General features: G+C 48.0%; 1 protein-coding gene and 1 non-coding gene across 14 annotated transcripts in view; both read right to left on the bottom strand.

Annotated features, from left to right (window-relative positions):
* Positions 1-14,302, bottom strand: part of TJAP1 (tight junction associated protein 1) — a 29,853-nt gene extending 15,551 nt beyond the window's left edge. For 2 of the 13 annotated variants that reach the window (XM_030796080.1, XM_030796081.1), the window contains exons 1-3: positions 14,203-14,302; positions 13,601-13,745; positions 13,115-13,174 (exon numbers count right to left, since the gene is read on the bottom strand). The gene's annotated coding sequence lies outside the window, so the exon portion shown is untranslated. Of the gene's footprint in view, positions 1-912; positions 1,043-1,137; positions 1,390-13,114; positions 13,175-13,600; positions 13,746-14,202 lie in introns of those variants that run through there. The other 11 variants (XM_030796071.1, XM_030796079.1, XM_030796072.1 and 8 more) reach the window with 8 other exon arrangements.
* Positions 14,303-17,834: 3,532 nt separating this feature from the next.
* Positions 17,835-17,941, bottom strand: LOC115831118. Its single transcript, XR_004026652.1, has one exon. It is a non-coding gene; the product is annotated as a U6 spliceosomal RNA (small nuclear RNA).
* Between the last annotated feature and the right edge of the window lie 6,645 nt (positions 17,942-24,586).

The raw sequence follows: 24,586 nt of genomic DNA, 5'->3' as shown, positions 1-24,586 counted from the left end.
CAGACCCGCCTCTCCTTCCCAAGCCTGAAGGGAGAAGGGACTGCGTGGGAGCTTCTCCACACCAGCCTGCACTCACCCATCTCCCAATCTGAGGCCAGGACCGTTTCTGAGCCCAGTGTGGAATCCGAAGCCAGGTCCTGCCCCCACTCTACTGAGGCGCCCTTCCCAGCTTTTCATGGCTAAAGTCCACCTGAAACTCCAGAAGTGAAAAGAGGTGGGGGGGACAAACTCCACCTCCCAGAGCAACGGTCACCAATGGGAGTGACATCTCACATGGGTCCCTGGTTTGGGGCCCCAGCATTCAGTTTAAGTAGCTTCACTCTTCTGCCCAGGGAATTCCCCAGAACCAGGCCAAGGTTTTCCTTTACCTCCCCAATCCTAAAGAGAACCTTGCAGCTGATCCTAACTTCTTATCCTAGGGTGAGAGTAACAGGGACACTATCCAACCTTCCCTTCTTGATAAAGGGAGGAAATGATCTGGTCTAGGAGAAAAGTCCCTTCCCACCCTAGTTCATCTGTCTCTGAGGCATGAGAAGCAGCAGCAGCATGGTAATTGAGGGATCTTCTCAAACTGTGCTAAAAGCACAGATTCAACAGAAACTCGAACCAATTCTGTTTGAAGGGAGAAGTGAAGAGCATGCTGCTGAGTCGGGGGAGGGTGACGGTGGGGGGTGGTCAGTGGAGCCCAGCAGCAGGCTGGTGATGGGCAGGTGGCCGTGAAGGGGGCACATCCCCACCCACAGCAAAGGGAAACTGGGAAAATAGAGGGACCCGGTAGTAAGAACAAGAGAGCAGAGGAGATGGCGCGATATAAGCTAAGGAGGGAGGCAGCCAGGCTGCGGGGAGGGATGGAGGACAGAGGCCCTGCTGGTGGCACCCCAGGGCAGGTTAGCTGGCCGAGGTCAGACTCACAGGGTTAGTGTCTTCTCCCCAACCAGCCAGCTCTCCTGGTTACTGCGGTTAGCGACAGACTCATGGCAGACGCCCTCCAGGCACTCCATATAAACAGACAGCTTGGTTTGTGAGCAGCCCAACTCCGGAGCTGCAGAGAGAAAGCAGAGGAATGGCAAGCTGCAGGATGCCCAAGGGGACACATTGCACACTGCACTCTCCTGACGGGAAGCACCGCAGACTTACCACCAGACCCTCAGGGGCTTTCTCCCATCCGGAAACCATGCCAGATGGAAGCCAAGCACTCCCCCTGCCAACCAGGGAGGCCAGCTTGCTGACCTCAGGCAAAAAGCCTCTCTGGTTGGTCAACAGAAAGAGAGGACGGCTGTTGGAGAAGGGGCTCAGCTCCTCTATCTCGCCTGTTCCCCAAACACTGCTGCCAGGCTGCGCCAGGACTCTGAAAGCTAGGCTGTAAGAACAAAGCCACCCACAGCTGCAGCTGCAAGCCATCCGCACCGGTGCCACAGAGTCCATCCCACCACCTCCCATAGGCTCTGTGGGGCTGGGAGAGAAGCAGCCGAAGGATTAGAGGCTATGACAAGGGCTGCGTTGGAAAGCGCAGTACAATGGGGCAGTGTGTGCCTGGCCTACAGCTGGGCCAGTCAACAGCACGGGCTGCACACTGCCACCTGGCCAGGGGTGGCACTTCCCAAGGAGCCAGCCCCAGAGGAGCAACAGGGACTATTCTCCCCTCTCAGAACAAGCAACACGAGCAACAGAGAAAGAAGCTCTCCCACCAATGGCAGAAACAACTCTTCCATGAAGCCTCCAGACCACCCTGGGGGAAGTGACACCTCTAGCTCACAGACTGCAAGGCAAATGAGGGAAAAGCAGTGGCATTCCAGAGACCCCACAAGATGTGTCCCCTGGGGCGGGAGGACAGGACTACAATACATATATCCACACCCTCTGATGCTTAGCAGAGGGTAAGATGTTGGCAGGGAAAAGACAAGAGAGGGGTCCTCTCTCCTGTTCTAGGAAGCCCTGCAGGCTCTCTGATGACTCGGGGCAAAAAGGGGAAGAGTCACGACCCTGGCCGCAGAGATGGGCCTGGCCTTTTTCCAAGCCTACGATCAAGATTCACGCAGACAGGAAACACTTCCAATAATTGCCTACACACTGGGCTCCCCATGTTGCTCTGATTACAGCCCAAGAGCTCAAATAGGCCAAGGCCTGACTATGAAGATGAGACAACTGTCTCGAAAAAAAAGACAATTCTTCCGACAGGCCCTGACCCCTGCCCTAGACTGAGCACAGCCACTGACAGGTGGCCTTCAGAATTCTCACCCACAGGAACAAAAACACCAACTGGGTCTGGTGTGCTTTTAAAAGAGCAGCAAGTGACATGGCTAATTCAAGGTTTCAGAAATCAGGGACTCTCACTGCACTAAAATAGGATTTGAGAAATCAGATAATTTTTCTCTTTTCCCAGGCAAAAATGAAATGAGTGAAGGAGAGAGACACAGGTGAGATGGGAGTGCCAATGCCCACATCGCTGTTACATCCATCCTGATTCCCACTCAAGGACACTCCTGCCAATTTCATCTCAGAATAAAAAAATGTCCCTCAGAGACAGCCAGGGTGCCTGTTGTGGCGAGACCCTCTAGTAAAATTTCTCCATCCCTCCCAGGGAGCCAGCCCCAGAGGAATTCACTCGGCTGGGAAGGAGGCTGTAACCAGGCTCCTCAGCCGCTCCAACAGGGACTATTCCACTCCTTGGTCACTTGTTAAGTGAACAGAGAAAGCTGAAGAAGAGTATGTATTAGTATTGAGTTTTGGTGAGGAATGTCTAGACGTATAAAAAAACTATTAGAGGCCAGGTGCAGTGGCTCATGCCTGTAATCCCAGCACTTTGGGAAGCCAAGGCAGATCACCTGAGGTCAGGAGTTCAAGGCCAGCCTGGCCAACATGGTGAAACCCCCGTCTCTACTAAAAATACAAAAAACTAGCTGGGCGTGTTGGCGGGCGCCTGTAATCCCAGCTACTCAGGAGGCTCAGGCAGGAGAATCTCTTGAACCCAGGAAGTAGAGGTTGCAGTGAGCCGAGATCGCACCACTGCACTCCAGCCTGGGCAACAAGAGTGAAACTCCATCTCAAAAAAAAAAAAAAAAAAAAAAAAAAACTATTAGAAGGGTACAAGATAAATGGTGAACAGTGGTTCCCTATCTTTGGGGAAACAAGTTAGGCAGGAACAATGGGAGAAGAAAGGGAGTATCTTCTTACTTTTTATTTTGTATACTTTTCTGTATGGTTAGTATTTTATACAAGGGACATATGTTTATGGTGAAACCAACAGTTCCTAGGCAAACAGACAAAAACCCTGCATCTACACTGTGCTTTACCATTCCAGAAGCTCTTTCCCTTCCATGATATTTCCTTTGATGCTTATGGTCCAGTGAGGCACAAAGAATAGGGAGCTCTCCCATTGTGAGGGTCAGAAAGGACAAGTGATTTGCCCAAGACCACAAGCAGAAGTGGGACAGAACCCAGTTCCCCTGTCTCCAATACCAGTGCAAAGCCTGGAAAGCTCTTTTCCAGGAAGCCACAGGAAAACCAGGACAATTCTGCCCTAATCTCAAGACCCTCAAAGACTTCTGAGATTCAATTCCCTACTTGGGCTACCTGTGAAGGTATAAAGAGGCCAACCACCGCTTGGTACCCAAAATGATAAGCAGAGTTTTATCCTATTGGTTAGCTGAGTAGAAGTCCAGGGTTTTGGGGTCTAGGATGGCTTCTCCGTAGGTGGACCCTCCTCTCAAGGGATGGGTGTTGAGTTCCCCACCACAGCACAGAAGCTTCTCACAAAGAGGGGCCATGTCCTTTATAAATTCTAAATGTCACCTAGCACACAATTGGCACAAGACAGTAACTAACAAAGAAGAGGCCCCACCCTTCTACTCAGGACCAGTCAGGGAGACTTAGTCCCCTTGAAGCCTAAGATATCCAACACAATCCAGTCTGGCTGGCTCACTCAACCCCCTCTCTGCTTAACATAAAATGCAGTTTATTACTTCCCGCAAGTTGCCATCTGCAAAGATATGCCACAATGCAATGCACATTCTCACACCCAGGGACAAGGGAGAGAACCCAGGGAAAACTCCTTCAGTCCATTTTTAGCTATTGGTTTCATCCTTTTGATTTATCTGGGCATTAACAAGGTTGTATTAAGCTCTGGCTGTGAGCACTGAGCACGCCTAGATGGGACTAGAGATAGGACCAGAAAAGCAAGCAGGGCAATAGAAAGGGCAGCATAAAGAATTACAAAGGAGCAGCCAGCAGCCAAAGACCTTTCTAGAGATGCTAATTAGGCAAAAAAAAAAAAAAAAAAAAAAAAAAAGCTACTGGAGCCGGGCGTGGTGGCTAACACCTGTAATCCCAGCACTTTGGGAGGCTGAGGCGGGTGGATCACCTGAGGTCAGGAGTTTGAGATCAGCCTGACCAACAAAGTGGAACCCCATCTCTTTTTTTTTTTTTTAAAGGATATGTTTTATTTTTATTTTTATTTATTTATTTATTTATTTATTTATTTTGAGACACTCCAAGTAGCTGGGACTACAGGCGCCTGCCACCACACCTGGCTAATTTTTTTGTATTTTTAGTAGAGACGGGGTTTCACCATGGTCTCGATCTCCTGACCTCGTGATCCGCCCGCCTCGGCCTCCCAAAGTGCTGGGATTACAAGCGTGAGCCACCGCACCCGGCCGTGAAACCCCATCTCTATTAAAAATACAAAAATTAACCGGGCATGGTGGCAGGCACCTGTAGTCCCAGCTACTCGGGAGGCTGGGACAGGAGAATTGCTTAAACCCAGGAGGCAGAGATTGCAGTGAGCCGGGATTGTGCCACTGCACTCCCAACTGGGCGACAGAGCAAAACTCCATCTCAAAAAAAAAAAAAAAAAAAGCTACAGGAAAGCTACTGGTATGTACTCACCTCCTCCTTTAACCCCCTTTCTGATTGCTTAGGGATGTGTTACTAGAACATAAACCGGCTGGCCAAGCATGGTGGTTCACACCTGTAATCCCTGCACTTTGGGAGGCTGAGGTGGGCGGATCACCTGAGGTCAGGAGTTCCAGACTAGCCTGGCCAAAATGGCGAAACCCCATCTCTACTAAAGCTACAAAAGTTAGCTGGGCGTGGTGGCACATGCCTGTAGTCCCAGCTACCCGGGAGGCTGAGCATTGCTTGAACCCAGGAGGCGGAGGTTGCAGTAAGCCAAGATCGCGCCACTGCACTCCACCCTGGGCGACAGAGCAAGACTGTCTCAAAAAAAGAAAAAAAAAAACAAACATAAAAAGGCTAAAAGAGAGACAGCTGAAGCCAAGCACCAGAAGATGATTTAAGCACATGAATGCAATCCTGGAAAATAATTAGTAATGCTAGTGTTAACACTATCACCTTTTGTCTATGCAGGACCTTCCTTCCTAAGAGTGCAAAGGGTTTTGCCAGATGGATTCCATCTTCTTTAATCCCACCTACTGTGTGACTGGGTTGGGTCACACAGTAACCAACATTGCTCAGCACTTACTCTATAGTGCCTAAATGCCTGGCCTTCAGTAAAAAAGCTTGCCCCTAAGAAGCTTCAGAGACAGAAGATCTTACTCCTAGTGGGGGAGAGACAGGTTAACAGTCACTTCCAGTACAGTGTGGTTGAGTGCTTTGAGAGCACAGAGGAGAGGCACCCAGCTGGGACAAGGGTTTAAGGACCAGACAAGGCTGCCATCCAGAGAACTCAGACATATCTTCCTCATCCGATTGTAAACTCGCACTGGAGTATCGCCTGACATTATACACTTAATTCTGGAAAGAAATTCATTTGATGTTTGTTAGGAATTGGGGCCCTAAGGACTACCCCCAACAACTACACTAGAAACAAAAAAGCAAAGAATGGATCATGATGCAGCTATCAGCCCCAATTGTGGGAAGCATCCAAGTGAAGCCTGTTCTGTAGCACAGGAAGACCATTAAAGCCCTAAGAAAAGTGGGGCCAAGAAGTCTGGCTTCCTCAATGCCTGGATGTGTTCCATCAGTTTCACCCATTTTTCAGTCCATAAAATATGGGGAAACATGGATATTGAAACTCTCCATCCAGTCATCCACTGTGAACAGCTTTCTGTCTATCCCCAGCCTTAATTACATTACGAATCCACCACCACCAACCTCACCAGAACTGGAGAAGGCCAGCATATCACGATCATCAAAGGAGTCATCACAAAACAAGAGATAGGGAGGCTGGGCGTGGTGGCTCACGCCTGTAATCCCGGCACTTTGGGAGGCCCAGACGGGTGGATCACCTGAGGCCAGGAGTTTAAGACCAGCCTGGCCAACATGGTAAAACCCCGCCTCCACTAAAAATATGAAAAAATTACCCAGGCACAGTGGCAGGCACCTGTAATCCCAGCTACTCAGGAGGCCGAGGCAGGAGAATTGCTTGAACCTGGGAGGTGGAGGTTGCAGTGAGCTGAGATCGTGCCACTGCACTCCAGCCTGGATGACAGAGCAAGACTCTGTCTCAGGAAAAACAAACAAACAAGAGATGGGGAGAAACACCAACAATCTGCACAGGCTGCTCATTGATGATGCTCCTAATCTCATCTTTTTTACTGCTTCATCACAAGAAAGGAGACTCAGTTGTACTCCCACCTCAAAATGCTCCTGGCTACCAGGCAGAAATCAAAAGGCTTATTTTAGATTTAATAGAACAAAGCCTTTTCCTATTTGCAGAGCTCCAAAATGGGAAATTTATTCATTCAACAAATATTTACCAAGTGTCCTTTATTTATTTATATATTTTTTTGAGATGAAGTCTCGCTCTTGTGCCCTAGGCTGGAGTGCAGTGGCACGATCTCAGCTCACTGTAACCTCCACCTCCTGGGTTCAAGCGATTCTCCTGCCTCAGCCTCCTGAGTAGCTGGGATTACAGGCGCCTGCCACCATGCCCGGCTAATTTTTGTATTTTTAGTAGAGACAGGGCTTCACCATGTTGGCCAGGCTGGTCTCGAACTCCTGACCTCAGGTGATCCACCCGCCTCAGCCTCCCAAAGTGCTGGGATTGACAGGCGTGAGCCACCACGCCCAGCCCCCAGTGTCTTTTATATGCCAGGCACCATGCTATAAGCTATGAACTCATTACTCCTGCAAAAAAGATGTCATCCATATTTTATTTTTTTGTTTTTAATTTTTTTAGAGATTGGGTCTGGCTCTGTCACCCATTCTGGAGTGCAGTGGTGCAATCATAGCTCACTGCAGCCTCAGACTCCTGGGTTCAAGTGATCCTCCCACCTCAGCCTCCTCCTGAGGGGTAGGACCACAGGCACAAGCCATCATACCCAGCTAAGTTTTGTATGGTTTTTTTTTTTGTTTTTTTGTTTTGTTTTGTTTTTTGAGATGGAGTCTCGCTCTGTCGCCCAGGCTGGAGTGCAGTGGCGCGATCTCGGCTCACTGCAAGCTCCGCCTCCCGGGTTCACGCCATTCTCCTGCCTCAGCCTCTCCGAGTAGCTGGGACTACAGGCGCCCACCACCACGCCCGGCTAATTTTTTGTATTTTTAGTAGAGACGGGGTGTCACCGTGGTCTCGATCTCCTGACCTCATGATCCGCCCGCCTCGGCCTCCCAAAGTGCTGGGATTACAAGCGTGAGCCACCGCGCCCGGCCAAGTTTTGTATGTTTTTTTGTAGAGACAGAGTCTCATTATGTTGCCCAGTCAGTCTGGCTTCAAACTCTTGGCCTCAAGTGATCCTCCTGCCTCAGCCTTCCAAAGTGCTGGGATTTCAGGAGTGAGCTACTACACCCAGCCAACCTCATTTTAGAGACCAACATGAGACCAAGAATCCTACTGGTTAAGGAACTTGCCCAAAGTTGCACAGGTAGTGAGTGGCAGAATTAGGATTTAAACCAGGTCTGCCTAGCTCCACAATCGGATTCTTTCACACTATTCATTACCATTCCCACCAACTCCTCTCCACCACATGCTCTGCAAAGTCCCTTGTCTACAGGAGATCAGCCCAGAGAAAAAACAGACAAGTAAACAGAGCCCTCACCAAACATCACGGTAAGTGCCAAAACAGAGGTTCAAAGAAAGTGCTGCAGGGCACCAAGTGGAGGAAAGAAAAGCAGGGGAGGCGTCTCACTGGAGGTGACAAAGGAGCTGGGTCTTAGGGGATGGGCAGTTTCAGAGGCAGAGGTGAGCATTATGAACTGAGTGAAGTACATGGGCAAAGAAGATGAAACTAAATGGATGCCCACGACAGGTTTGGGAGCAGTGAGAAATTTGGGAGCAATGAAGCACAGGACAGGTAAGGTGGAGTAGCAGCAACTCAGGCTAATGGTCTGGGTCTGGACCCCAGTATAAGGAGCCTTTTGGCATGCCAAGCCAGACAGTGTGGGCTTTAACTTAAGTAAGGAAGAACCCATGGCATTTCTAAGGGAAGACTTTTTTTTTTTTTTTCTGAGATGGAGTCTTGCTCTGTGGCCCAGGCTGGAGTGCAATGGCGCGATCTTGGTTCACTGCAACCTCCACCTCCCGGGTTCAAGTGATTCTGCTGCCTCAACCTCCTGAGTAGCTGGGACTGCAGGTGTGCACCACCATGCCCGGCTAATTTTTGTATTTTTAGTAGAGACAGGGTTTCACCATGTTCATCAGGCTGGTCTCGAACTCCTGACCTCATGATCCGCCTACCTCAGCCTCCCAAAGTGCTGGGATTACAGGCGTGAGCCACCACGCCCCGCCAGGAAGACTGTTTTATAGCCAAATAATTTTGACAGCACCATGGAAGGTAGACTGGCGTGAGAAGAGACTGCTCACCACATTTTATTCATTCTACATGCACCACAGCATCATGAAGCACCTATTACGGCCCAGCACTGTCCTAAATGCTACAAATACAGTAGTGAATAAGACATAGTCTCTGTTCTCAGGGCACTTAGTCTTATGAGAATCAGACAAGTAAACAGGCAATTATGACACAGCATAAGTATCGGACAGAAGCACAGAAGAAGGGCACTCAAGGGGGCAGGGGTGAGATCCTAAAGGAAGTGACATTTAAACTGAGACCTGAAGGACAAAAAGGTAGGCAAAGGAGTAGCACCAGTGTATGCAAAGATCTAGAGGCTAGAATGAGGTCAGTTCGGAGAGCTATTTAAGAGCCTGAATCCAGGTGAGAAATGAAGGTTCCTTCACCCAGAGGTCCTTGGCATTCAAAATATGGTGGTGAGAAGGCAGTGAGGGGATTGGCTTCATAAACATCTGAATAAGGGGCACCCTGAGAATTGATTTACACAACAAAGAAAACAATAAAGGGAAAGAATCAGCTCAAAATCCATCATCCTTCACCTTGCAACTCCATAGTTTACCAAAATGTGACCCGAATCCAGAAAATTTGAGGACTTCTACCAAAGTACAAAGGTATACTCTTTAGAGATAACACGTTTCAGCACGCTGACTGCCGCGCAATGCAAGATAAAGTACACTATCCTAAGATACGTGGCTCCTGAGTTCATGGAGTGGGGAGCAATACGTCTGACAGATACTGTCTGCTTCTCAAAATCACATGTGCCAAACAAACAGGAAAGGTCATCAGAGGGCCAGTACAGAGTTCCCAGGGAAAGCCCAAAGTCCTGAGCCCCCAATTCCTCTGAAATCTAATTAGATGACAGACACGTGCCTACTTCAGTGGCAGGGTAGAGTCATTTGTTGAAGAAAAAGAAGGGCCCTGAGGGTGTGTTAAATAGACAGGACATGACTCAGAAGGAGGAGGAGAGTGAGTCTTAAATACAGGGCAAAGGAAAGCCAGTCAATCAAACCTTGGGCACACCTCTGCCTCAAGGCTACACTGGGCCTCGCCAGGCTAAAGGGAGAGACTGAGCACCGCTGCCAGGGCCTTCTTCAAACAACACAGGCTTCAGCAGCACATTTGTTTTCCATTTTCCCCTTCAGCTGAGGGGAGGGAGCTATTTAAAATGCCACTTTTTTTTTTCCTGTGTAGTTTGCTACTTCCTATTTTTATTATTTATTGTTTCAAATTTTATTAATTTTACTCAGGAAAGACATTGACTGTTTTTTTTTTTGGGGGGGGTGATGTCTTGCTATTTTTTAAAAATTATATCCAGACTATGAATTTAATATTTACTATGGCTAATCAACTGCTCATGTCAGTAATCAAAGTCAGAAATGAGCCTTATACGTACATCTACATTAATAAACACACACACCCCTTTAAGGTGTGCTCAGTGCAGATTCTAATGTCAGTCTGCCCATTCAACCCAGGCCCAAGGTTGCATCACATCACCAAGTTGAATCATAAAGGCAGCCCAGATCTGGCTGACATGGCACAGCAGGCTCCCTCACCACAGCCCATGCACCAGTTACTATTTCTGAGAGGAAGGAGAGGGTTGTGATGAAAAACTCTGCCACTAAACATTTTTTTAAACAATCAAAAAAATTTCTACTACAATATGGATATACATTTAACCATCTTGACAAACAAACATGAACCAGGATATAGTCAAACTAATGAAAGATACAAATTGCCACTAGGCATATTTAAGTTAACTTGATACCAACCTAAAGAAAAAAAAAGCTCAACTGCTGAAGCTAGATTGCCTAGGTTCAAATCCCAGCTCTGTCACTTACTAGCTGAGTGATCTTAAGCAAATTACTTAACCACTCTGCCTCCATTTTCTCATCTGTAAGACAGGGATAATAAGTTATCTACTTCATATGATTATGAAAATTAAATTAATTGGCCGGGCATGGTGGCTCATGCCTGTAATCCTAGCACTTTGGGAGGCAGAAGCAGGCAGATCGCCTGAGGTCAGGAGTTCGACACCAGCATGACCAATGTGGTGAAACCCCCGTTTCTACTAAAAATACAAAAATTAGCCAGGCATGGTTGTGGGCACCTGTAATCCCAGCTACCTGGGAGGCTGAGGCAGGAGAATCACTTCAACCTGGGAGGCGGCAGTTGCAGTGAGGAGAGCACCATTGCACTCCGGCCTGGGCGACAAGAACGAGACTTTGTCTCAAAAAAAAAAAGTCAAATATTATATTAGTTAATACATGAAAAGCCCTTACAGCAGTCCCAGGCACAGAATGTGCTCAATAAGCACCATTATTGTTATTATTATCATCATTACTCAACTGCAAAGATAATTGTATAGCCTCACAGCTTCAAACAGGAAATCACTGGCATTTTAACATTGCCTTAAATAGCCTAATGAGGATATTCTCACGACAAAAAAATCTGTATTATCCAAAAGCTCTGCTTCATCTCTTTAACATCAGGCTAGCAGCCCAAACCAATGCAGCTGCTATCTATATAAAGAGACAGCAGGTTGAACCATGAAACAGAAATTAGTGCTGAGATCTGACTAGCATAACTAAAACTTACTGTCAGGCACTGAGTAAGCATATTAATGTATTAACTAATTTACCTTCACAACAACCCTGTGCGATAGATACTCTTACTACCCACATTTGATTGATAAGAAAACTGAGGCATACAAAGCTATGCAATTAATAAAGGTCACAGGGCTACAAATGGCAAAGTCAAACAAACTTCTTTTTTTGGAGATGCTTTTTTTTTTTTTTGAGATGGAGTCTCGCTTTGTCACCTGGCTGGAGTACGGTGGTGCAATCTCAGCTCACTGCAACCTCTACCACCCGGGTTCAAACGATTCTCCTGCCTCAGCCTCCTGAGTAGCTGGGACTACAGGTGCGTGCCACCACGCCCAGCCGATTTTTGTATTTTTAGTAGAGATGGGTTTCACCTTGTTGGCCAGGATGGTCTCGATCTCTTAACCTCATGATCCGCCTGCCTCGGCCTCCCAAAATGCTAGAACTACAGGAGTGAGCCACTGTGCCCGGCTAGTGCTTTCTTTTTTTGTTGTTTCTTGGAGACTGCATCTCCTACGTTGCCCAGGCTGGAGTACAATGGGTATTCACAGATGCCATCATAGTGCACTGCAGTCTCAAACTCCTGGCCTCAAGTGCTTCTCCCATCTCAGTATCCCAAGTAGCTGGGACTACAGGTATGTGCCACTAGGCCGGGCTCAGAGTCACTGCTATTAACTGTTATGTGTTCACCACACTACCCTTGGGTGATTACAACTACAATTTGAAAGGGGGCACAAATTGTCCTCAGAAAAAGGAGGTTCTCAACCTTCAGAAATGGAGTCACAGCTACATATCATCAGTTCTTCAGATACCTAAAGGTACTGAAGCTGACCTAGTAACAGTGACTTGGGTTATTCTGTTTGGAGTAAGCCTTTGTTTTGGGGGGGGACAGGTAGACAGCAGACAGTTAATGAGTTCTAGATCAAACCATCCTAGTGCACCAGGAAGCGATGCTGATCCTGAAGCAGGCTTCAATAAGAAGGCTACTCCCAACTCTGGCTAGGGCAAAACACTTACCAAAGGAAGTGAAGGCCACATTCACTGTGTTCTCTGGCTCCAGTCCCTTTCCTTTCTCTCCAACACCAAATCCACTACCTCTCAGGCCATGCTTAGTTTGGCTAGTGAAACTGATATTTTTCTTTTTTTTTTTTTTTTTTTTTTGAGATGGAGTCTCGCTCTGTCACCCAGGCTGGAGTGCAGTGGCGCAATCTCAGCTCACTGCAAGCTCCGCCTCCCGGGTTCACGCCATTCTCCTGCCTCAGCCTCCCGAGTAGCTGGGACTACAGGCGCCCGCCACTACACCCGGCTAATTTTTTGTAGTTTTAGTAGAGACGGGGTTTCACCATGTTAGCCAGGATGGTCTCGATCTCCTGACCTCGTGATCCGCCCGCCTCAGCCTCCCAAAGTGCTGGGATTACAGGCGTGAGCCACCGCGCCTGGCCCTGTGAAACTGATATTTTTCAAAAGTGGTTTGATGGGAAGATTACAAAGGAGAGAAAAAAAACTACCAGAAAAGAAAAGAGCAAGTTCCACGATCCTTTCTTTCCATCACCACACTTGTCCAACTGTAAAGTAGCTCTCAAATATTAGGGGTCTCAAGGATAGGGAGTGCGGTGCTAAACATTCCCAGAGCTTTACATCAGTCCACTTGATCTCTTACCAGAAACTGATCTACATTTTTTCTCCCTAATCCCAACCTGCCTTTCCCTTACCTCTGATACTCCCACCAAAATCCACATCCCCAGAGGAACACTAATGAGCCCTTCTTACCAAAAGAGCAAAAGTAGACACGCAGCGAGAATGAATTCAGGAGTCGGTGACAGCAGGTACCTAAATGGTCAGTGAACACGATCAGAATTTGTTTTCTCTTGACTCCCCACCATCTGTCACCCACAAATCTCCACTTCCAGGCAGGACGCCAAAGTGAAGATGTGATGGGGATATTGAAGCAGAAACAATGAGCATGTAGGAAACTGCTGTGACAGGGATGTGTTAAAATCCTTCAGCCTGGTCTCTAGGCCTCTGTCCAGGTTTATTTGCATAGGTGAAGGCACACAAGGCTTAATTCTACACCAACTCTCAAAAAGTCAGCCTGCAATCTACGCCAAACACTAACTTAAGGACCTCAGACAAAGGACAAACTCTATAAAAGTGAGCCCTTCTCAGACCAAATGTTTCTTGGCATCACTCTAAGCCCATGCATCCTCCTCCCAGGGAGCATGCCAGCCAGAAACCTGTCACTGGAAGCCACCTTACCCGCTCTGGGGTTGGACTGGGGCAAGTCGCTATCTCTTCTTCTTTCCAAGTAGGCACTGTAATTTCTTCCAGTTCCTGGGGCACCTGAATCTTCAGCTGAAATTGGGGCAGATGCTGCTACAGCTGTGGAAAGGCTGATCTAAGCCTAGAAGAGGGTCATTTGACTGGCTTTAGTTCCCTCCTTAGCAGATCTGCCCGGTATCCTCCAGATCTCTCTTCCTCACTATCCCACTCTTACTAGAAAGATCCCTTTCCCCTCTGGCCGGCCAAATACAGTAGGGCCTCTATCCCACGCTCCAGGCTTCTTTATTCGCGGCTAAGAAATTTTCCTCCAACTTGTGACTCTGCTTCTCCAGGGCCTGCGCAACACCTACTTCTGGCTGCCCCGCCCCAAATCCCCCTCCCCAAGGCTGCCACTGGACCCCAGGGCCCCGGTCCGCCCCAGCTCCTTTTTTTCCTCTCCGCCTCGGACCTTACTCCATTCCATCTCCTCTTTTCAACCCTGGAGCCAGTACTCCCTTCGCCCCTACTACAGGCTAGGGCCCCCGCAATCCCCCCCAACTCTGGCTTCCCCGCCCGACTACTCCAACCCCACAACAAACTTTCCGCCGCTGCCAGCTGCGTTCAGACCGCCATCTTGCCGCGGGGCAGGCCGGGTAGTGGCCGCGGGAATCCCCACGCACTTGGCGTGTCGCGTCATCTGAGGCGGGGCCATGGGGGCGGGGCCTCGGGTTGGGGAAGTGGGACGCTAGATAGGTGATGGCGAAAAATGGGGCTCACCTGAAAGCAGGGATTGGAGGACTGGCCACAGAAGGAAGGAGGTGTCAGGAGCAGGGCAATAGCGGGAAGCGGGGAAAGACTCCAGTACTGAAAGAAAAAAAAAAAGAATAGGGGAACACATCTTAAAGATACAGTGGGAGAGAGAATCGTGCTACTGGTTCCCTGTCATCCAAAGAATAAAACCAGCTTTTCAGTTTGGCATTCAAAGATCTGCATGATCCAGCCTCTTCCACCTTCATCAGCCTCATTTTTTGCCTCTCCTGGGGACTTCAGGTTCCCAAATTGTCCTTTGTTTTCAGGACCTCGGGCCTTAAGATGTCTAATCTCTGTCCTCCTCCCTTGCAACATCAATTCCTTCTATTCCTTCAAACCATAAGCTAAAATGTCACCTCCTCCAGAAAGACTTCCCTTTAGTGCTCCTTTTGCTGGGCATCACTAGCAACTTGTACATAGCTTTATTGTAGCTGTCCCGTGCAGTGTAATTATTTATTTACATGTTATATCACTTTTTCCCTGCTGCTTCTTCACGGCAAAAACTATGTTTGATTGCATCTTCATACTCCCTAGCAGGTGCTTGGCACACAATAATTGCCTAATGAATAAATGGCATGTTTTCCTCCAATGCATTAGGCATATTTCTGCCTCAGGGTCTCTAAATTTGCTATTCCTCATACCTGGAATGTTCTTCCTCCAAATATTGACTCTCATTTGTGTCTTTGCTCAAGTGTCATCACTTTAGAGAAGACTTCCTCGGCCACTCAATCTAAATCAGCATCCCTATTCTCCTTTACCCTGCTTTAATGTTTTCATTCATAGTGCTTATCATTATCTGACATTATATTAAATATTTATTGTTTATTGATCATCTCCCCACTACTAAGCAAACTCCAGAGGTCTGGGATGTTTTCTTGCTCATCACAGCATCCCCAGTGTCTAAAACAATGCCTGGCATAGTAGGTATTCAATAGATTTTTTTTATTCTGTTTGTTTAATTAATTAATTAATTTTTGAGACAGGGTCTCACTCTGTTGCCCAGGCTGGAGTGTAGTGGTGCGATCTCGGCTCACTGCAACCTCCGCCTCCCAGGTTCAAGTGATTCTCCCACCTCAATTTCCTGTGTAGCTAGGATTACAGGCGCATGCCACCACACCCAGCTAATTTTTTGTGTTTTTAGTAGAGACGGGAGTTCCACCATGTTGGCCAGGCTGGTCTCGAACTCCTGACCTCAAGTGATCCACCTGCCTCGGCCTCCCAAAGTGCTGAGATTACAGGTGTGAGCCACTGCACCAGCCAATAAATATTTATTGAATGAATAAATGGTATGGAGGTGAGTGATTGACAGATTTTGGAATATAGTGGTGGAGAAGAAGGGTTGAAAATACTATAAAATGGCCGGGTGCGGTGGCTCACGCTTGTAATCCCAGCACTTTGGGAGGCCGAGGCGGGCGGATCACGAGGTCAAGAGATCGAGACCACGGTGAAACCCCATCTCTACTAAAAATACAAAAAAATTAGCCGGGCGCCGTGGCGGGCGCCTGTAGTCCCAGCTACTCGGGAGGCTGAGGCAGGAGAATGGCGTGAACCCGGGAGGCGGAGCTTGCGGTGAGCCGAGATCGCGCCACTGCACTCCAGCCTGGGTGACAGAGCGAGACTCCGTCTCAAAAAAAAAAAAAAAAAAGAAAATACTATAAAATAAGAAAATGCATAGATGGAAGTTACATGACCTCAAGGCCCCACTTAGCCCTATCAGGAATAGTAGCAAAGACAAGCCCCAGACTCAGCAAAGGAGAGAGTGAGATGAGGATCAGGTGGAATTCTGGAGCTGGGTCCTCAGGGAGCACAGCCATCCTAGGAAAGCCCCAGGGCACCAAGCAGGCCAGGTAGAGGAAATGAGGCAGGCTGGAGGCCAGGAGTCTCCTCAGACCTAAAGACATCATCCACCCTGAGCCCAGGCCTCTCTTGGCCAGATGGTTCCGGAGAAGCATCTGTCCCTCTATAAATTATCCAGGGCCCCCTCCAGCCTATCCTCTCTGGTGACAGCCGGAACAATTGTCCAGGAATTCCATCTGCTCCCCTGTCCCTCTCCCCTCCACACCTCATCAACATTTCAGAGCAGCAAGGTATCCCATTTCCCTGGGCCTAGGGATGGAGCTGGGTCTGCCTCTTGGTGAAGCTGATCTCAAGTACCCACCCCCTATCAGCGCACACACACAAAAACCTCAGCAGAGGCTCCCAGATCCCCAGAGGGAGAGGTCAGCGATTTTTATTTCCCATCTCATCTATGCCTTTCTATCCTATACATCTTTTTTTAAATTAATTTAATAAAATTACACTAAATAAACCAGCCTGGCCAACATAGTGAAACCCCCTCTCTACTAAAAATACAAAAATTAGTTGGGCATGGTGGCATGCACCTGTAGTCCCAGCTACTCAGGAGGCTGAGGCAAGAGAATTACTCAAACCCAGAAGGCGGAGGTTGTGGTGAGCCAAGATTGTGCCTCTGTGCTCCAGCCTGGGCGACAGAGCAAGACTCCATCTCAAAAAAAAAAAAAAAGAAATATGACTTTTGCTGTTTACCAAAAGGTATCCGGCTGAAGGAAGAAATTTAGGAAGCTGGTTTGCTTTTCTAAATAGGTATAATTCCTAGTTATCACTTCAACCTTTCCAGAAATTGTTTTGGGGTTCACAAGGGGAGAAAGGCTGTTGTAGTTTCAACTATAGATTTGAAAAGCGATTCAAGTTTATATTTTGAAACAAAGGAAGTATCAGTAAACATACACATACCTTTGAAAAGAATGGGAATCACAGTCCTCGAGTTTTTAATTATTATTATTATTTTTTTTTAAGATGGAGTTTCACTCTTGTTGCCCAGGCTGGAGTGCAATGGCATGATCTCGACTCATTGCAACCTCCACCTCCTGGGTTCAAGCGATTCGCCTGCCTCAGCCTCCCAAGTAGCTGAGATTACAGGTGCCCACCACCACGCCCAGATAATTTTTGTATTTTAGTAGAGATGGGTTTTCACCATGTTGGTCAGGCTGGTCTGAAACTCCTGACCTCAGGTGATCCACCTGCCTCGGCCTCCCAAAGTGCTGGGATTACAGGCATGAGCCACCGTGCCCAGCCTATTATTATTATTATTATTATTATTATTATTATTATTTTGAGACAGAGTCTCGTTCTGTCGTCCAGGCTGGAGTGCAGTGGCGCAATCTTGGCTCATTGCAACCTCCGCCTCGTGGGTTCAAGCAATTCTCTGCTTCAGCCTCCCGAGTAGCTGAGATTACAGGTGCCCGCTACCACGCCCAGCTAATTTTTGTATTTTTAGTAGAAATGGGGTTTCACCATCTTGGCCAGGCTGGTCTTGAACTCCTGACCTTGTGATCCACCTGCCTCGGCCTCCCAAAGTGCTGGGATTACAGGCGTAAGCCACTGCGCCCAGCCTATTATTATTTTTAATATGGAAGGCTTTACGAATTCATGTATCATCCTTGCACAGGGGCCATGCTAATCTTCCCTGAATCATTCTAGTTTTAGTATATGTGCTGCTGAAGCAAGCACAAGTTTTTAACTTTTAACATATGAAAGATAAAGTTATTTTCATTGTAGCGAGGCTGGTTTACTTCATCATTCCTCCCTCTGTGGATGGACAAACCCACTTGTGTACCTAAATATTTATTAGTTCACAATAACATAGTTGTTCACTATCTCTGGGAGAGAACCATGAGGAAAGTGGTAAAAATTAGGGGTCCCTTCTAGTTTTCAGGGTCTTAAGAAATAGCTGCAAGTTGCAGAAGAGTCAGGCTCACTTCATTTTGATGACAATTTTCATATGGTTGGCATCTATAGGGCTGCAGGTATGCAGGGCCCACCTGCACAAACATGGTCAAGCATTTCTCAAGGCATAATCCACCTAGGTCCAAGGCAGTCCTTTCTGATGATTTAATTTATGTGGACTAGTCACCCTGCTGGGACAGATGTGCTTGGTGTGGAGTCCAAGGTTGGCATGACACACTCTACATAGGCAAAAGGGGTCTTGGAATAGAAGCAGTGGACAAAGATAGCAATTTGAGCTTCAGGTATTGAAGGAAATTGCTGGGAAAGAGGAGTCGAAACCATACTGGACTCAGCCCCACAGTCGTGTGACCTGTTCATTATGACAGCTAGAAGGGCCTTAGGCCATATGCAGCCTTTTTGGTTGCCAGCGACATTATCTACTAGCAATGTGAAGCCATGAGGCTATGTTCCTATTTGTGACTCTGATTTTGTGATGCTGAACCATGTATACATGGTTGTTATAACAATGAGTTTAAAACTTCAAGAGGTGATAACTTAATCTACTTCCCTAGATTTAAGTTATAGACATTTCCTAATTCTTCAGTCTATTAATAGAAGTCCACAGCTGCCAACTTGGTGGATAAGCTTTTATTAGATGTAATGACTTTTTCCTAACTTGGGATGTTGAATTTTATGGAAGTGTAAGAAATGTAATTTTAAAGACCTTGAAACTTGGTGGGAACTTGCATTCTTCATATTATTAAAACCATCTGGCCGGGCGTGATGGTTCATGCCTGTAATCCCAACATTTTAGGAGGCCGAGGCGGGCGCATCACCTGAGGTCGGGAGTTTGAGACCAGCCTGACCAAAATGGAGAAACCCTGTCCCTACTAAAAATACAAAAAATTAGCCGGGTGTGGTGGTGCATGCCTGTAATCCCAACTACTCAGGAGGCTGAGGCAGGACAATCGTTTGAATGAGGGAGGCAGAGGTTGCGGTGAGCCAAGGTCACGCCATTGCACACCAGCCTGGGCAACAAGAGCAAAACTCCGTCTAAAAAAAAAATTTTATCTCTCTAAAGATAGTTAATTAAAGTAGGAACTCAAATAAATATTTGTACACCTGTGTTCATAGCAACATTATTTTACAATAGCCAAAAGGTAGAAACAACACAAATGTTCATTGATGGATTAATGGATAAACAAAATGTAGCAAATACATACAACGGAATATTATTCAGCCTTGAAAAGGAAGGAATTCTGACACAGGCTACAACATGGATAAACCTTGAGGATACCACACAAAGTGAAATAAGCCAGTCACAAAAAGACAAATACTGAATGATTCCACTTATTTTAGGTACCTAGAGCAGTCAAATTCATAGAGATAGAAAATAGAATGGTCGGCCGGGCGCTGTGGCTCATGCCTGTAATCCCAGCACTTTGGGAGGCCACGGCAGGCAGATCACAAGGTCAGGAGTTCGAGACCAGCCTGGCCAACATGGTGAAACCCTGTCTCTACTAAAAATTCAAAAATTAGCTGAGCATGGTGGCAGATGCCTGTAATCCCAGCTACTTGGGAGGCTGAGGCAGAGAATTGTTTGAACCTGGGAGGCAGAGGTTGCAGTGAGCCAAGATCATGCCACTGCCCTCCAGCCTGGGTGACAGAGTGAGACTCCGTCTCAAAAAAAAAAAGAAGAAAGAAAATAGAATGGTCATTGCCAGGGGCTGTAAAAAATTAGGAGTTAGTGTTGTGTTCTTATTTTGTTTTTGTTTTTGTTTTTAATTTATTTTAGAGGCAGAGTCTCGCTCTGTTGCCCAGGCTTTAGTGCAGTGGCATGATCATAGCTTACTGCAGCCTCAAACTCCGGGGCTCAAGCAATCCTCTAGACTTAGCTTCCCAAGTGCTGGGACTCTAGGCACACCTGCCTAATTTTTTAATTTTTTGGAGGGCATCTATGTTCACCACTGTACCACCAATGCTTTTTAAATTTTTTACAGAAACAGAGTCACACTTTGTTGTCCAGGCTGGTCTTGAACTCCTGGACTCAATAGATCCTCCTTCCTCAGCCTCCCAAAGTGCTGGGATTACGGGCATAAGCCACCACGCCTGGCCATCCATACATCTTTATATGATACCAAGTCTTGCTTTCTGGCTTCTGGTGAGATCTCACTTTCCCAACTCTAAAGCAGGAACTGCCTGAGAGCAGAGCTTGTTTCCCCCACCTCAGACTTTGGGTACCCTGAGGCTAGAGTCTGTGCCTTCCTTCCCTCTCAGATTGTGATTTGAATCCTGGGAAAGCTCAGAACGTACAGGAGTGGTTTACCTCTCTTTTCTGGACTGCACTGGGACCTGTTTGTCCAGCTCTGCTTCACTCTGACCCAGTAGGAGCTGGGTAGTTCTCCAGTCCCTCATCTCTTTGCTGAATCAGGAAGTCCTCTCTCCATCCCAGGTTAACACCTGAAAGTTGGCCTTGAAAGTGTAACCGGGCAGCTTAACTTCAAAATGCATTTTCAAACCTTTCTTTTCCTTTCTCTCAGGTCTCAAGATGTAACCTTGAAGCTTACTGTGGAAACTCTTTTTTCCCCCTTCTCCTTATTCTTAAAATATAGCCTTGAAATGTACTTTCTTTCAGGCTGGGCGCAGTGGCTCATGCCTGTAATCCTAGCACTTTGGGAGGCCAAGGTGGGTGGACTGCCTGAGTTCAGGAGTTCAAGACCAGCCTGGGCAACACGGTGAAACCCCGTCTCTACTAAAATACAAAAAATTAGCTGGGCGTGGCGGTGTGAGCCGGTAATCTCAGCTATTTGGGAGGCTGAGACAGGAGACTCTCTTGAACCTGGGAGGCGGAGGTTGCAGTGAGCCAAGATGGCGCCATTGCACTCCAGCCTGGGAGACCAAGCGAGACTCCGTCTCAAAAAAAGAGAGAGAGAGAGAGAGAGAGAGAGAAAGAGGGGGAGAGAGAGAGAGAAAGAGAGAGAGAGAGAGAGAAATGTACTTTCTTTCTTTCTTCTTTCTTCTTTTTGTTCTGAAACAGAGTCTTGCCATGTCCCCCAGGCTGGAGTACAGCAGCATGATCTCGGCTCATCACAACCTCCACCTCCCAGCTTCAAGCGACTCTCCTGCCTCAGCCTCCCAAGTAGCTGGGATTACAGGCACATGCCACCAAGCCCAGCTAATTTTTGTATTTTTAGTAGAGGTGGGGTTTCACCATGTTGGCCAGGCTGGTCTCAAACTCCTGACCTCAGGTGATCCACCCGCCTTGGCCTCTCAAAGTGCTGGGATTATAGGCATGAGCCACCGCACCCAGCAACCTCGTTCTTTTTAATTGGACTCTGTAAGTGGTGACTCACTCTGTCGCCCGGTCTGGAATGCGGTGGTGTGATCTTGGCTCACTGCAACCTCTGCCTCCTGGGTTCAAGCGATTCAGCCTCCTGAGTAGCTGGGACTACAGGTGTGCACCACCACACCCGGCTAATTTTTGTATTTTTAGTAGAGGCAGGGTTTCACCATGTTGGCCAGGCTGGTCTCAAACTCCTGACCTCAAATGATCTGCCCGCCTCGGTCTCCCAAAGTGCTGTAGTTACAGGCGTTAGCCATGACACCTGGCCCAAAAACTTCAAGTAAATCTCCAGGGATGACTCCTTTAGCAGCTACTGGAAGGGCTGGACCATGACCCATCTGTGATGTTTGTGCCTCCCCCACCACCCCATCAGCCCTGGGTAGTTCCAGAGTGGAAGGGGCTCCACAAGTACATGAATGAGTGGTACCACGGTGCTTCACATGCATGGTTCTGGCTATGAGTGACCCTCTCGTCCTTCCAAGTCTGTGTACATGCATCTGCACACCCTTGTGGTTTCAATGGGTGTGTTACTTTGCTTGACTTTTTTTTTTTTTTTTTTTTTGAGACAGAGTTTCACTCTTGTTGCCCAGGCTGGAGTGCAATGGCATGATCTCGGCTCACTGCAGCCTCCATCTCCGGGGTTCACGCAATTATCCTGCCTCAGCCTCCCCAGTAGCTGGGATTACAGGCATCCACTACCACACCTGGCTAATTTTTTAGTAGAGACAGCATTTCACCATGTTGGCCAGGCTGGTCTCAAACTCCTGACTTCAGGTGATCCACCTGCCTTGGCGTCCCAAAGTGCTGGGATTACAGGTGTGAGCCACTACACCCTGCCTGCTTCACATTTTGGATAGGAGCTGCATGACTGCACACTCATCCTATCAGAGGGCAAAGCCTCCTATCACTTTTCAACTCACCCTAAAGCCCACCGTCAGTATCCTCCCTGGCCCAGCTCCCTCTTTCCCTGAGCAGATATTTCCAGCTATCCTAAGCATGGTACGCAGGGCCTGCGCTTTGGCACAACAGCCCTGGAGGCACACGATAAGTGTGCCAACACACACATGCACAGTCAAACAGCCAAAAGATGGGGAACAATGGCTGGGTTTGGATTTCAGCCCTGGGGCCGCTGGCTCCACCTCCTGTGGTGAGGTAGGGGTAGGATGGGGGAAGGAAACAATCAGAGGGAGAGAACGTTGTTTCAGGACCCAAAGGTCCCTGCGCTGGCAGAAGGCCTCACAAAGGGTGGGCTACTTGGATGTGCCTGACTCCTTCCCAGCACAGACTCTGTCTCCGCCCTGGGGCCCCCACTTGTTGGGCTGACCAGCACTGTCTTGGAGAGGCAGTGACAGGCCAGAACAAGCAGGGGCAGGATTATCCCTTACCTGGTGAGGACCAGGGCCAGCTCTGCATGCCCCTGGGTCTCCATGAAGTCTAGGGCCCACAGATGCCTCTGCACCCCGTTTATTGGCGGCATGTGGGGTGAGTGAATATGTCTGCCCTGCTAGGTGGTAAGTTGCTTGAGGTCAGGGCCTAGCACTTTTTTTCATTTGTATTAATTCAGTCACTCATTCAACTCACATTTATTGAATGTTTGGCACTGAGTTGGGGTCCCCTCCCTGCTCCTGCCCACAAGCTGTGGGTGGGTCAATGGATGTGTGAACGAAGAGTGACAGCCCTTGTTCCCTGTTCTCTGGTCTCTGCATTCTCATTTGGTAATACACAAAACTCTCTGTGTGAAAAGGAGGCTAAGGAGAGAAGAGGAAAACTTGAGAATCCACTCTCCAGGTGAAGGGTAGGGAGGCCAAGAGCGATAAATTCTTATAAGTGGGGGCCTGGAGGAGGGGTTTATTGATAAGTCCTCAGAAAAATGCTCAGGAAAGTAGGGAATCCTGAGGGTTGGGTACTGGGGTGTTCTGGAGCAGTATAGTTACCATTCAAGTCTGGAGTGAAAGACAGAAATCAGCCTCATGTGTCGAGTGACCACCCAAAAAAGGAAGCCACTATTAAGACAGGCTTAGGAGGATCCTAAAGTCATGAGGCTGCGAGCCCAACCTGTTCCCAAATCCTCCAAGGAACAGCCACTAGGTTGTACGCTGGGAAGCAGAAATTAGAGCCAAGAGGTGAAGAGCATCAGCCAGGGGCCCTCACCAGCTGTATCAGTCACTTTTCCCAAGGGTAGGACAGCGATAAGAGTTGGGTCCCTGGAGCAGACTACCTGGCTTAATCGCCCAGCTGTCACCTAACTAACTGCATGAACACGGGCAGATGACTGGAGCTGTCTGTGCCTCTGTCTTCCCATGTGTAAATGAGGGTTAAGCAGAGCACCTACCTCACAGAGTTGTCGTGAGGGTCAAAAGAGTTCATGTACATGAGCGCTTAGACCAGTGCCTGGTACATAGAATGTCCGTCTATTTTACCAGTGAGGGTTTGGAGGCTCAGAGAGGTTAGCTGTCTCCTGAAGGCCACCCAGCTGCAGACAATAGAGCCAGAATTTGAAGTGACTGCTAGTACTCTTGCCTTGACTTCACATAGCCTGAAGAATCACAGGAGTGATCCCAGGCTGCTGACCTGAGGAGTGAGGTGATAACAATGACATGGTAGGATGTTTAGCCTTTAGGCATACTGCAAAATGGGTGCATGAGGGAAACTGGTAGGCCTGACGGCCGCGAGACCAAGTAGAAAATGTTTGTCATGAGCCTGGCATGGGGAGGAGGGTGCTGACAAGGGCTGAGGCAGTGGGACAGAATGGACACAGGGCCATGGGAGAAGGAGGACTGGACAACATTTGGTGGCCAGCTGGAAAAAAATAGAGGAGTTAGAGGAGGCTTTAAGGTTTTAAGCTCTAGTTACCCAAAGAATGGTGGGATTTCTGCCAAAAACAAGTATTGGGTGGGGGATTTTATTAGTCCATTTTCACGCTGCTGATAAAGACGTACCCGAGACTGGGTAATTAGAAAGGAAAGAGGTTTAATGGACTCACAGTTCCACGTGGCTGGGGAGGCCTCACAATCATGGCAGAAGGCAAGGAGGAGCAAATCACATCCTACATGGTGGCAGGGAAGAGGGAGAATAAGGACCAAGCA

This window comes from Nomascus leucogenys, chromosome 17, assembly GCF_006542625.1.
Source record: "Nomascus leucogenys isolate Asia chromosome 17, Asia_NLE_v1, whole genome shotgun sequence".
Lineage (NCBI taxonomy): Eukaryota > Metazoa > Chordata > Mammalia > Primates > Hylobatidae > Nomascus > Nomascus leucogenys.
This window is presented reverse-complemented; position numbering and strand designations above follow the sequence as displayed.